General features: G+C 33.0%; 1 long non-coding RNA gene across 1 annotated transcript; it reads left to right on the top strand.

Moving 5' to 3' along the window:
* The first annotated feature begins 6,506 nt into the window (after positions 1-6,506).
* LOC134255393 (uncharacterized) lies at positions 6,507-12,541 on the top strand. The gene is made up of 2 exons (XR_009989534.1): positions 6,507-6,646; positions 11,915-12,541. It is a non-coding gene; the product is annotated as an uncharacterized LOC134255393 (long non-coding RNA).
* Positions 12,542-14,901: the final 2,360 nt, after the last annotated feature.

Here is a 14,901-nt window from a genome sequence, read left to right as displayed (position 1 = left end):
CACAAACTGCATCATCAAGATCTTGTAAAATTCAAATTATGTTAAGTTAAAAATTAAGTTGAAAGGAGCTGGTTACTAAACAGAAAAAAAAATGTATATTTAATCTGTGAAACGGCAACATACCCAAATCAAGAATTTTTGACCTTGATTTGCATTAATTAATTAATATTGTTTACTGTGAAACAATAATTCTGACCTTGGTTCTCATATATTGAAACTACCGTCTCTAGTGTCAAAGTTTTTGGTTTTCCCCACAAACAGACACACAGGCATGTTATAATATAATCAATTATTTTTCTTTCATGTTTGATATCATCGTATGATTTTAATACAGGTATAAAAGGACAAGCCAGTACTAAATAGTAAAACACCACTAAGTTTGACTCTCACGAATCAATCTCACAATAACATGGCATACCTAAACGAAGAGTGTACTAAAATTTCAAGAATCTGCAATGAGTATTCGCCGAGAAAACCGTGATGGAAATTGGTACATACAGACACAGAGGTAAACAGAAAATTGACGTTGTATTCATACAAAAATAATTGTCACCTTTTGACCTGCAAAAAAGCCCCAATCATCTACTATGAGTAGTTGCCGAAAATATGCGAAGAAAATTTGTTACAGACAGACACACAGACAGCTAGACAGAAACACAAGGGTAAAAAGTATACCCCAGAGCTAGGGTCGAATTCCTCGTACATGTAATCTGTTTGATTGACTGGACAATGTTATAAATGTGTATGATTCACTTTAAGTGTTTAAATAAAAAAATAACCACAACTCAACAGATTGCAAAATGTGCAAAGTCATTAGTATTTATGTGTGTGTTGCATTGCGAACCACAACCATATTTCAGTATAATCTTTCTGTACATATAAGTAATTAATTATCAAATTATGGTTTTGGTTCAAAATGCAACACATGGTGTACTAGAAGATTAAACATCATAACCCTCCAACATTTTCCCATTTACTCAATGTAAATGCTAATTATTAGAACTTATGTACATACATGATTGAAATTGAGATAAGTGCTTTTATGCATAGGTGTTTAAAATTAATTTATTATACGCATAATTACGATGCACATGCACTTGTTTCGGAATAAAATTTTATCACATAGTATGTTATTACTATAGTATGGTTCATTTTTTTTAGTGCTTGTGGTACAATGCCATAGAAGTCTTTTTCTGATAAATTTGTTATCCGATAAAAATAAGTATTGACCAAAAAATCAAAACATTATAAAACACAACTCAGATAATCCTCTATTTTTGTAATATTGAATTTGTTTAAATGATCATGACATATTTGATTAATTCAGTACACTAGAAATTTATTAAACGTGTCCGAACTGATATTTAATTCATAATGTACAAAAAATCGTTTAGAAGTAGAAACTTTATAAAAATGTCCATAATCCTTTGCAATTGCTTGTTTAAGGATTTGAGCACGGCAACTGGGTCCATGGACAATTCCGCATCGGCCACAAACTGGAAATTGACGCTGAAAAGAGTAATCCACAGGTCTCCGTTGTGGTCCAAGGCTGCGATTCATAGCGGCGTGTACGAAATTAAAGATATTTTTTTCTGAATTTGGGGAATTCTCGTAGACGTAAGGTAGGGGAATCAATGGTAGAACTCGCTTAGCTGTGAGAGGGGGTCGTACCCGGTTATCTGCACCACTTATCACACCCTCGCGTTAGATGCGTGGGCTTGTCGGAAAAACCACTAGGGTGGACTAATAGTAAATGAAGATAAAGCCGCTTTACGATTTGCAGACCTTTATTTCTCGTCGGGTCGGACAATATCAAGGACAAGCGCGTCCCGATTCCAACTCTCCGAATGTTAACAAAAGTTTGTATTTATAGACATGGTTGATAATTGACAAGTTTGAGTAATATATGACATGAGTTAATTTGATTTACAACTAGAGTTAAAGATTATGATTTTAAATAAACAATAATTAAGTCACACAAAGCACAGTCCATCTGGTCATATCACTCATGGCTAATTAAGATAATTACATATTTAAAAATAGATAAAACTGACAGGTTGAAGAAAATATGACAAAGTCAATTAATTAAAAACAGATGTGAAAATTTTGAACTTGAAAATATCCAAAGTAATTGTCAAAATGTCCGATGGTACATTTTCATCTGTGACAATACCCCCTTGCCCCAGTAAAACACGGCCTCGTGTTTTGAATAGGTTTACTAGAGGGTTTGTTCACTTGAATGAATTTGATGTCCGAAATGAATATTTTGCCGATTTTGTCCGTAATTTGGAATTTTGATGGAACGATTATAAAGCTCATTTTCTAGTTCACGAATTCGTTGTAAATACAATTCCTGGTTGTTCAAGAGTTGAATGTTTTCGGTTTTCAGGGTCAGAATGGTGTTGTCCCTTTCTTGAAGTCTTGCTTTGTTTTCTCTCCATTCTTCTTGGACGTTAGCACTAATTGAATCTACTAGCTGTTTGTGAGATGATTTTTCAAGCCGTAGAGTCTGAACTTCTTGTTGCAACTTTGAAATGATGAGTTTATCTTCGGCGGTATTGCAGATAGATGAGTGAGATTCAGATGGCTGTCTCGTTGAAAGTATATTAACATTTTCTTCCAAATTAATAATCACATTTACTGCGTCGGAATACATTATTTCCATTTCTTTCACTTTGAAACGTAACTGTTGAATTTCTGTTTTAAGTCCATGATGGATGTTAAGGGTTTCCTGGAACGCGGTATTTCTCAAATTGTAGAACGGCAATTCGCGGAGGTGAGATTTTGTTTCAATGTATTTTTCCATACGAACTTTGTCTCTGGACTTTCGTCTACCGGAACGTTGCTCTTGGGTTGGTGCACTAGTATTTGCTATCATGGTCGTCCTCACAGGGGAAGAGAGGACAGTCATGCACATTCTTGCATAGTGACCATGACGCTTACATTTGTAACACTTCTCCATTTGAGCACGGCAACTGGGTCCATGGACAATTCCGCATCGGCCACAAACTGGAAATTGACGCTGAAAAGAGTAATCCACAGGTCTCCGTTGTGGTCCAAGGCTGCGATTCATAGCGGCGTGTACGAAATTAAAGATATTTTTTTCTGAATTAGGGGAATTCTCGTAGAAGGTAGGGGAATCAATGGTAGAACTCGCTTGGCTGTGAGAGGGGGTCGTACCCGGGTATTCTCCACCACTTATCACATCCCCGGCGTAAGATGCGTGGGCTTGTCAGTAAAGCCACTAGGGTGGACTATTAGTAAATGAAGATAAAGCCGCTTTACGATTTACAGACCTTTATTTCTCGTCGGGTCGGACAGTATCAGGGACAAGCGCGTCCCGATTCCAACTCTCCGCATGTTAACAAAAACATTGTATTTATAGACAAGTTTGATAATTGACAAGTTTGAGTAACGTGACATAAGTTAATTTGATTTACAAGAAGAGGTAAAGATTATGATTTTAAACAAACAATAATTAAGTCACACAAAGCACAGTCCATCTGGTCATATCACTCATGGCTAATTAAGATAATTAAATATTTCTAAATAGATAAACTTGACAGATTGGAGTAATTATGACAACTTATTAAATTAAATAACAGATATAGAATTTTGAATTGAAAATGTCCAAAGTAATTGTCAAAATGTTGGATGGTTCATTTTCATCTGTGACACATGAAAGAAAAAATACCCCTTAGTATCAGATGCACATTTAAAATGAACACTATTTGCAGTAACATTAATTTTATAATACATGTACAATCATCCTATTAAATTCAATTGTTTTTTTTTATTTGATTCTTTTTAATTACATGAATCAGAATTTTACTCATTTTCATTTAAACACATGATTTACGGTGCAGATTCCAGATTTCAAAAGCATTACCAGTACCTTACTTTTGCATGACTGTATTAATTTTTATCACCAGTACTAGTGATAGAGTGTAATAGAATTGGCACTTAAACATTTCAAATAAGTTAATATATCAAATCTCATGAATTAAAAATGAGTAGATATAAAATTTAAAAAAAAAAATACAAATTAAATCAATGCAAATAAAATTTAAAAAAAATATATTATAATACTGGGCTGTATTCCGAGGGGTTCAAGGTACAGTGTACATGTGTATATTCAAGGATTCGACTATGTACTGACACCTGTCATTTCCTGTTTAAATTGCATAATAACGGTGTATAGTTCCTTGTACGTGCAGTCTTATGTGCAGAACTGCAGCGTTATGGTTTTCTATATTAAATTTGTTTTTTACCATAACGCTTTAGATCCCGTAATGCAAGAAATGTGCAATTTACGGCGCAATTTACGGCGCAAGATTTTTGCGCTCTGTTTAGGAGAATTTCTCTCCTTTCCAACTTTGGTAAATCATCAACCTTTAACCCCCCTAATTCTACACACGGGGATTGCAGAAAATTCTAATTCAAGAGAGTTTTCACTTGCAGTGACGAATATATAGTCGAGGTGTATAAAATATATGTATACATATTTATTTAAAAATGTGAATGTGTCTAGCATCATGGAGGGAAAGGTAGATCATCTTGGAAATTGGAATTCTCTCAAATGTGTGGTGCGCAAAATAATCTTGCGCCGTAAGTGCATTTTTTTGCATTACGGGATATGTAGCGTTATGGTCAAAAACAAATATGGGATATAAAACCATAAGGCTACAGTTAGTGCAGTCTATACATGTACTTTCAATTTTTTTTTCAGGTTTTACAAATTACGGTTCGACATTTCTTACTGAACCCAAGAATTATACAAAAGATTGCATGCATGTTTGCTTTGTTTTGTTTCTTTTTTTTTTTCGTTAAAATTATCAACAATTGAATTTGTAGGTCTATGTAATTTATTTTTAATTCCATGTGTTATTTTTCTTAAACACCCAATTTTATGTTAAGGCCCCCAAAATCTACCTGATTCAAGATCAATAATTTACTGCCTGTCAATCATTAAAAAAACAATAGCTTCTGATTTGATTAACAGGCCAGCTAACCGTGCTACATGATAGTCTGAGTTTTGAAAACGATTTCCTGGTCACGCATCAGACACTTTCATGTAGCCGCCTTTTATACACGGGGGTTAAAAAAAGAATCCTGGTAAATTTTTAAAAAAAAACAATTGAGAGTAAATAATTAAAACATGACTTCATAAATATTTACTTTCAATCTCAACGGCTATATTGTATTTTAGGCGATATTTCGTCCAAGATATCTGCTGTAGAATTTAGTCCGGTCCGTGCACAGAAACGCTATTAAAATTTTTCCGATTAAAATTAGAATATGATAAATAAGAAAAGATATTTAGCACAAACGGCATGGATAAAAAAATTCTTTTATCCCATGTTTTATCTATATGTATATTTGAATACAATATACACCATGTTCCGTTGTAAATGAAATTTCAGAAACATAAGTTTCGAGATAATATTGTAACTTTTAGTTCGAATTTCCTAACGTCCGTCAATACCAAATATTCGAAATTAAAAAGTGAATATATAAAACCAAAGATCAATTCTTAAAAGTATAAAAGAAATCTTGCAAGCAATAAAAAAATTTTAACACATGAACACCCGGAAATGGTGAATATTTTCGACACTATTAATGGTCAGAACGTAAGCAATATTCCTATCGCGGTACATGCATTGAATATGTTCACACGACGGATATGGAATATTTTATTATTGTATGATTTAGATATTTACACAAATTTAATTAAAAAAGATATTTACTTTGTAGTTTTACTCTGTGTTCTTTTCTTTAATTTTACATTTTTTAAAAATATTATTCAAAGCTAATTCACTCTGAATTAGCTGCTTTTATCGAAGGAAGTGCATATTTAAATGCTTTACCTAAATCTCAGTACTTATTCCTAGTGATTATCGTTCTTGTAAAATATTTTAGTTGATCATTCCCCCTTTTAATAAAAACACCTGAGGGCGCTTTGGTTGCAACTTCCTTTTTCAATATTCCAGCATCATCTTGGGTCGGTAAAAATTTTCCAGCTTGTTATTGTGTATTATTAATTTGAAGCAGTCATTGAAATTATTAACTGATTTGGAGAAGGCATTTTTAAAAGTGATATTTTCAGCTTTTAATATAGGATTAGGTATAGTTAGCCAATTGTCCCCGATGTTAATGGATTTCCTTGGGGGGGGGGGGGGGTAGCGTGGACATTCTGTAAAGCTTGTAAGATGGGGTCTTAGTTATAAATAGAGGGTCTAGTTAGATAAAAATGTATTTAAAATACATAGTTAAATGTGAGGGGGGGGGGGGGTCGTGGCCAAGCCTAATATTCAATATTAAAATCGGGACTGGGGGTAACTCTAAAATTAACGTTACATGTCGATGCGGATAGATATGATCGATATATTAAAACTAGGATCGTTTGCACTTACTAGATTGATTTAATAACTAATATTTTAACACGATTTTTCTATACCCCGCAATTATCCGGGCATTTGCTGAGCGATCTGACAAGTGATTTTTTTCCGGATTTGGTTTTGTAGTTTAGTTTGAACATTCAACTTCCAGTTAAGAAAAACACTACTTAATGTTTACTTTCAGTCTTTCAGTTTTAGTCCACTAATTGACTAAATATTTTATTACCTGTGAATCGGTTTCATAAAAGGTAAGTGGGATCAAGAACGATACTTCTGTCCGTTAAGTCAATATCAGAATTGAAACTTTATAAATTTAGTTTAATTTTAGAATTGCGCATAGATTTATTCTTCTAGTTTTGCTCTCGAAGAACAACAATTCAGGGGTTCCATTTTTAATGGTAAAATTCAGGAAATAAAATATAATTAATGCACTGAAAGCAAGTTATTTATTGATAAAATTGTTTTAATATAGTCATGACTTCTTGTAAATCAGTCTGACAATGACATGGGAAATTTAAATTCACTTGTTATTTACCTATTGTTAAGTTTATAAAATACAAATAGGTAATATTGGTATTATCACTTAAATTACCATAATTGACACTTGACATGTTTCTCAACAGTGTTTGAAATAACCGTGCTCCTGACCGCCCGAGATCAGGCGCGTAGCTGCCTATACGCAAGTACGCAAGTGCGTACACATCATTTTCCAAAAAAAAAGGAAGAAAGAGGCCAGAGGGATAAAAGTAAAGAAGGAAATAAAAGAAAGAGAGAAATTTATTCGGGGAAAAAGAGGCACTACCCGTGTTTCAAATTATTTTGCGTCTTATTGTTTCGATTCAAATTTTTTTCAGCACATTCAAATTTCGTCCTTTATAAAATCAATTCCAAAACATCTTTCAACATTCTTGAGGAAAAAAATGTTGTTGAACCAAAATGTTCAACTGTTATTCCGCGTAATCCTGATTATCCGGACAAATATTTGATGAAGGAAAGCGATCTAAGGGACTTTGATCGAAAGAAAAAGTTACAAAGGTCTAATTTCCGTAGAGGTAATGAATAAATGTCGTTAAACAATTTAAATTATGGTGAACAAAATAAATAAAAATATATAGCTTCATTTACTGATGTTACCAATTTAAAGAATTATATTATAATTGAAGCATTCTCGAATCGTTTCAGCTATCAAATATGAATGTAATCAAAAGACAGCAACACCTCCTTTATATTTTGAAATATTTAAACTCCAATGTTAACGATATTGAAATTGCTACTCTGTTTTATCTTGACACACTTTTAAACTTTTTTCCAATACCAATATATGCGTAAATTAATTTGATAAATTATCATTCTTTTCCCAAAGTATCAATGGAAGCAGTATAACTTAGCTAAGTGTTTGCTCGAGAAAAGTGATGTTATCGTGATTTCTTTTACGAGAAAATGACTGAAAATTTTTGTAAAATCCAGGAGCGTCCGGGGGCTTCGCCCCCTGGGCCCCCACCAGGGCTTCGCCCTGGACCCACTGGGGGCCTCAGGGCGGCCCCCAGACCCCCGACCGTTTTCTGCGTACACTTCATTTTCATGCTGGCTACGCGCCTGGAGATGCACGAATTTATATGTATTGACGCCCAGCAGGACGAGTAATCTAAAAATTTCTCATAAATTACAATTCAGATCGATATTTAAAATTCTGTCATCAACAATTACTGGTTGCAAATTGTGACAAGCAAATGGGTACAATTCATCATGCAGCCTATAGGTCAGGAATCGAATATGTACCTTATCAGCCCTATATTCACATTTTTGCTGTTTAAAAATTTTCAAAGACAAATTATTTTTTAAAAAAAAAGGATTTCAGATAAAAATAAGGTACATTCTAAATACAATTTAAAAGTTTCTCTCTTAAATATTTTGGATGGTTTTATCAAATTCTAGCCAGATAAATTTATACCCACTTCCAGCAGGACTGTTGTACTCATGTAGAAATCTGGAACACCTCATACATGTAGAATCTGATGATAATTCCTGGTGTACGGTTTTGCCTAACTAAGCAGTTTTATTTCTGCTATATCTCCTTTTAACCTCTCTTTAAATTTATAGGTAGTGTCTAACGAGTTTAGGCACCATACATATACAGTGTTTTCCCTTATTTCAGAGTAAGGGGTTAGAGATCAGTTGTAACATGCTAGGAGCTGATGTTTATGAACAAATTATCTGTCGAGTACCTAACAATAAATTTTGTTTCAAAGCAACATTTTTGTCAATTGAAGCGGTCAATTTGCCTGGTAACCGGTTTTTAAGGAAAACACTGAATCATACTTTTAATGCAACTCTGATGTGCTAGACTGTAGAGACGGCCTAAACAGTTTAACAAAATGGAAAATTTCAATTCATGACAATCTATTTAGCTGATTCCTTTGTTAGCAACAATGTTTATTTTTTAATATCGTTCATGAATGTTTTAGGCATGCATGCATCTATAGGTTGCACATTGCACAAGTATTATTATAATAGCCTTTACACTAAAATCAATTTAAATACATTAATCCTCCAAAATAAAGCCCATTGTCCATCTAAAAATTCTTATAAATTTATAAAACAACTACTCACACAGAGCATTTTACACTTACATCTTGCATCATGCCTCAGGAAACATACACACTGCATAAAAAAAAAAAAAAAAAAAAAAAAAAAAAAATTGATCATGACCTCCCAGCTACACTGTTGATGTGTAGCTTATGAATTATGTTGAATATTGTGAATATGTGTTGTTTGATATTGTTTGAATATTTGATTGGGGCATGCTCGTTGTTGGCTGCCCATTGCCCTTGTTGTATTTGAATACAGCCCTTAATAAACATACATTAAACATACACAATGCATTAAAATAAAAAAAAAAATAAAAAAAAAAATTATCATGAACTTCCAGCTACATTATTGTATATGTAGCGTATAAATTATGTTGAATGTTGTGAATATGTGTTGTTTGTATATTTGATTGGGGCATGCTCATTGTTGGCTGCCCATTGCCCTTGTATTTGAATTCATACAGCCCTTAATTTACATACAATAAACATACACAATGCATTTTTACAAAAAAAAAAAAAAAAATCTGATCATGACCTCCCAGCTACATTGTTGATGTGTAGCTTATGAATTATGTTGAATATTGTGAATATGTGTTGTTTGATGTTGTTTGAATATTTGATTGGGGCATGCTCTTGTTGGCTGCCCATTGCCCTTGTTGTATTTGAATTCATACAGCCCTTAATTTACATACATGTACACTAAACATACACAATGCATCAACTGTTAATCATGTTAATCATCACCTCTAGCTACAATATCTTGAATGTCATGAATATGTGTTGTTGATGTTTGATTATTTGATTTGGGGCATGCTCATTGCTGGCTGCCCATTGCCCTTGGTGTATTTGAATTCATACAGCCCTTAATTTACATACACTAATTTAAACATACACAACACAAAACATTCCATCCTTTACATACACTAAACATTCAAAATGTACACACACTACAAAATTACTAGATCTGCACCTATTTCATTGTAGTCTTTTACATGTTCTAATTATTTTTCAATTTTTATGAAAATGAAACTTATCACATACATGTACATCATACAATCGAAATATGATGTGCAGCTGATTATCATTTATTTATTTAGAAAACAAATAATTTAACAATTTATTATGCTTTGTGCAAATATTTACTTTTAATTTCATATACTACAAGAATATATTATTTAATCAGCGAAGCATAAAAGATCACTAGTGTTCACTAAGTCTACAATTGTGTATTGGAATTAATTTTTGGCAAAACCTTAGAATCACAACAATGCTTGAGTATTAATTTTTATGGCTCCAACTGGTCATTGATTGGACATACTTCTCGTACAAATTCTAATTTGAACATTATTTACTTTCTTGCTGGAAGTGTGGCATATTTCCCAACTCTGAATATTAGTGGTGAGGGTGTCCTAAGCTAGCTACCATTATATGGTATATTAAAATATTATTTCTAAATCAACCGTATTGTGCCATGTTTGCTAATCAGTATAGCTTTAACCAGAATTGTAACTTAGTTTGTTAAACACAGATAAACCTTCTTTAAAGTTTAGATTTTGTAAATTTTATTGCCGTTTTACTGACCGTGTTAGTAGATTTAACCCATAAGTAGGTCATATTTTAACGTTTCGTACCAATTGGTAGGCCCTTGTTTTTATTCTAAATTTCAATACAATGTCCCATTGCGCCGATCAAAATATATAGGGCTTGAGGCAAATTTCAACAGGCATTAGGGAATGCTTTCTCTCAAGCACATGATCCTACTCAAAGAAATTCAGGGGATACTTGTTCAATAAAATGTTCACCTTTGTATGGTCACATGTATACTTATCCGAGTTGGATTGACAACGTTCGTTTTCTCCGGTTTTCTCATAAGGTTAGTTTGATATACATGTACGGCTGTATTCCAATAAATAGGTAATTTACAGTAATAAGGTTAGTACAGTTTCCTTTTAATTCAGATATAAAATAGATTTTAAATATTTAATCTGTTTCTCAATTATGTATTTTGCTTATATATTCCTGGTTTCTACATGTGTAGTGATAGACATGCGTACATGTTTCTTTGATCTACTCATAGCCAAAATCTATACTATTTTATTAGGGTCATCACATCGAATCCATGTATAATTCGGGTTAGGTTTAATTTTACAGGGAATCAATTTCATCAATCATGATAGGTATTGGCTTGGGCATGGCTACTTCTGCCGCTCTACCCCCACCCATATGGTGGCGGAGTTCCCTACCACAATAACTTGTGGTTGGGAACTTGTGGCGTAAACGAGCGGCACTAAGTAAATATCCTTATATGCAGTCATGTAACTCATGAAAGTTGAAAAGTAAACTTTGGATTTAGATATACATAAATAAGTGCTTGACCTCTGCACCTCCCAGGGTCAAGGCTTTTACCACTTTCTGATATGGTGTTTGTGAACTTTGACCTTTGAACTTTGAACCTGAGTTTGAATATTTAATATGTAATATTTGCTTTGTTGTGTTGCCAGAGACACCAATAGCTTTTCATTATTTGTGTCTCTGGATAAACAGCCGTGCCCAATTTTCGCCACAATAAAATTTATTAAATACATACTTGATGTTTTTATATGCACTTATCTGAGATAATATTCAAAGCTAATTCACTCTGAATTAGCTGCTTTTATCGAAGGAAGTGCATATTTAAATGCTTTACCTAAATCTCAGTACTTATTCCTAGTGATTATCGTTCTTGTAAAATATTTTAGTTGATCATTCCCCCTCTTAATAAAAACACCTGAGGGCGCTTTGGTTGCAACTTCCTTTTTCAATATTCCAGCATCATCTTGGGTCGGTAAAAATTTTCCAGCTTGTTATTGTGTATTATTAATTTGAAGCACCCACCCACCTCACCCATTTAGAATAGATATTGCTTTTCTGGTTTTTTAATGCTTTCAGACGAAGACTTACAGTGATTATCAAGCTCAACATGACAGGACTTACGGGATGAAACTAGGACCTTAGGGAACAGCCATTGCCAAGGGGATTGAACCACAAGTATCTCGATGGACTCACAGCATTCTGGACTTTCAAGATATTTAATGCGAAAGTGATGTGAGGAACAGCCATTTATATGGAAGTGATTCATCCCAAGAGCAAGTCATGCATCATTTCCAGGAGCCAATAATTTTCCTCTAACCGCAAACATTAAACAATAATGTGAATTTATAGTATCCGGTACGGCTGTCCGTTTCTTTCCAGCTGAGATGTGCGTAAACGAGCGGCACTAAGTAAATATCCTTATATGCAGTCATGTAACTCATGAAAGTTGAAAAGTAAACTTTGGATTTAGATATACATAAATAAGTGCTTGACCTCTGCACCTCCCAGGGTCAAGGCTTTTACCACTTTCTGATATGGTGTTTGTGAACTTTGACCTTTGAACTTTGAACCTGAGTTTGAATATTTAATATGTAATATTTGCTTTGTTGTGTTGCCAGAGACACCAATAGCTTTTCATAATTTGTGTCTCTGGATAAACAGCCGTGCCCAATTTTCGCCACAATAAAATTTATTAAATACATACTTGATGTTTTTATATGCACTCATCTGAGATAAAAAAACGATATTTCTTTATAACTTTTTTTTTCTTCATTAGATATCGCTGAAAGTATAAATAAATAAATTTTATATTGAAATATTTCAATTATTTCAAGTAGTTTCACTCAAATTTAGACACGAAACACGGAATGTTGACCTTGATCACCAGACACAGACTTCCTGTGTAATGCTATGTATGTATATATATATATATATATATATATATATATATATATATATATATATATATATATATATATATATATATATATATATATATATATATTTATTTGACATCTTGGGTATTGGGGGTCTCCAGGTAAATAACACCACTGTTACTTGGACCACTCCCCCTCTTCAGGTAACTGTACCGTAAAAAAATTGGGTTTACGTACATTTGAGATTTTGAAGGAATTCAACCCCCCCCCCCCTTTTTTTTGGCTTGTCAACTTTTTCAATTAAGCAAAAAAAGATTTTCTCTGGCTGGCCTCCCACTTTTAAAAACGATGCTACGTTACTGTGGAATATCTAGATCTGGGACGTGTAATATTCATTGGTTTCTCCGAAGTTAGCGAATGGGGGGATAGGTTAAACACCAAGCTTTAGTTGCTTAATTATTATTTATAAACAAAATGCAAGATTATGAAAACAGATACATGTAATACGAAAAAGGTTTTATATTTAATATTATATTTTCTGTGAAATCAAACTCAGATGAAAAATAACACAATGAATTAACGTTGAGCTTAACATAAGACACCCCTGCCCCAAAATATGGTCTCGTTCAAACCTAAAGCGTTTAGAGGTAAACATAGTCTTGTTTACGTTTACGATAAAATCCTTTTAAAAGTTGTTATTTATTTAAAAAAAATTAATATATAATTCATAAATAGCTTTAATTCTTGCTTTCAAAATGTTTCATGTCCGATCTAATCTTGTTGCTATTGAGAACACTATATGCATCACATGATCCTCTTTACAGAGTTATGTCCCTTCTTAGCATTTAATTTAAAGATTTAAAATATGTAGGGTGTTTTCTTTACTTTAAATTATTTTTTTATATAAACAATAATATCTAATGTAATTTTTTATTTTAAAATAGATTGAACGTAAACGTTTTCTTGAAAGGTTTAATGGAGAAAAAGGAAAAATTATACATCCTTGATTTAAATTATCGTGAGTAATCAAAGCTGTCTCCGGAGAACGGTTGGTATATAAAGAAAGTAATAAAGTGAATCATTGGAGGGAAAGCAGTTTTGATTTAAGTTGACTCAAAGAATAAGATCTAATGAAAATGAAAATATCCAAGTATAAAAATAATTAAACAAAAGACATGATGAAATGGCATCTTGTGGAAATTGAACATGTAATTGGTATATCAATTTCAAATGTATACAACATCCAAACTTCTCCATCAAATACCCTGTAGCGTAATAATCTATTGAAGTTGCAGAAATTTGACCGGAAGTAACTTTCATTTAAAAAAAAAGAGTAATGAAGTCCAAAAATGGGTTAATCCTCCAAATCTATGTTAAGTATAGCAAAATTAAGCCATCCTTTGGTACTTCCGGTTTAACGGGAAGTGACGACGACGGACGGAAAATTAATATTTAAGCTTCTAGTGAGACATGTCACCCAGAATCCTGTCAAAAACGGCAAAAATATGCATTTTCTGACTACTTCCGGTTCGACCGGAAGTAACGTCGCCGGACATATTTTGTTGACCCCATTACATAAAGCTTGATATTTTGAACAACTTTGCTTCTTTGATGTATAACAAATTCTCAATACTTTTTGAGATATCTGGAAAAAACTTTTGGCCCCTCTTGGTCCCTTAATTTAGGGGTCAGCCCTTTTTTCGACATATCATTAGAAAGATCTTCTAATTCTGCACAAATTATGTTCTATATATTTTAACAAAATATTTTTAGTTTAGAAGATAAAAAGAAAAATATGAGCAATTTTTGGTTCTTTTCAGCGTTCTAATTTTTGACCCCTATATAGCGCCATTTTGAATAAAGAAATCGAAAAACAAAAACCGATGTGCACAACTTCAATCCTTCTTTTATCTAAAATCAGTAGAATTTCTGCTCCAGCTTTAGCCGTCTCTGAGCCTTTGTCTGGAAACCAAAGCCTATAAATTTTCCTTTAAAGGGAAATAACTCAAAACCGGAAGTGGCTTTTTGAAATTTTAGACACCATTCTGATAGAGTTTATTAACGTCTATAACGTCTGAAAATTTGAGCGAAAGCCGTTGAGAAATGAGCGAGATATGAGGCCTCAAAGTTGCGGTCTAGGAAGTAGAAGAAAAAAAAGAATAACTAGATGCGATCTCGTTGCAAGCA

Source organism: Saccostrea cucullata, unplaced genomic scaffold, assembly GCF_032062105.1.
Source record: "Saccostrea cucullata isolate Sc308-1 unplaced genomic scaffold, CSIRO_AGI_Scuc_v1 ctg1395, whole genome shotgun sequence".
NCBI lineage: Eukaryota > Metazoa > Mollusca > Bivalvia > Ostreida > Ostreidae > Saccostrea > Saccostrea cuccullata.
Note: the sequence above shows the minus strand (reverse complement) of the source record. Positions and strands in the feature narration are given on the sequence as shown.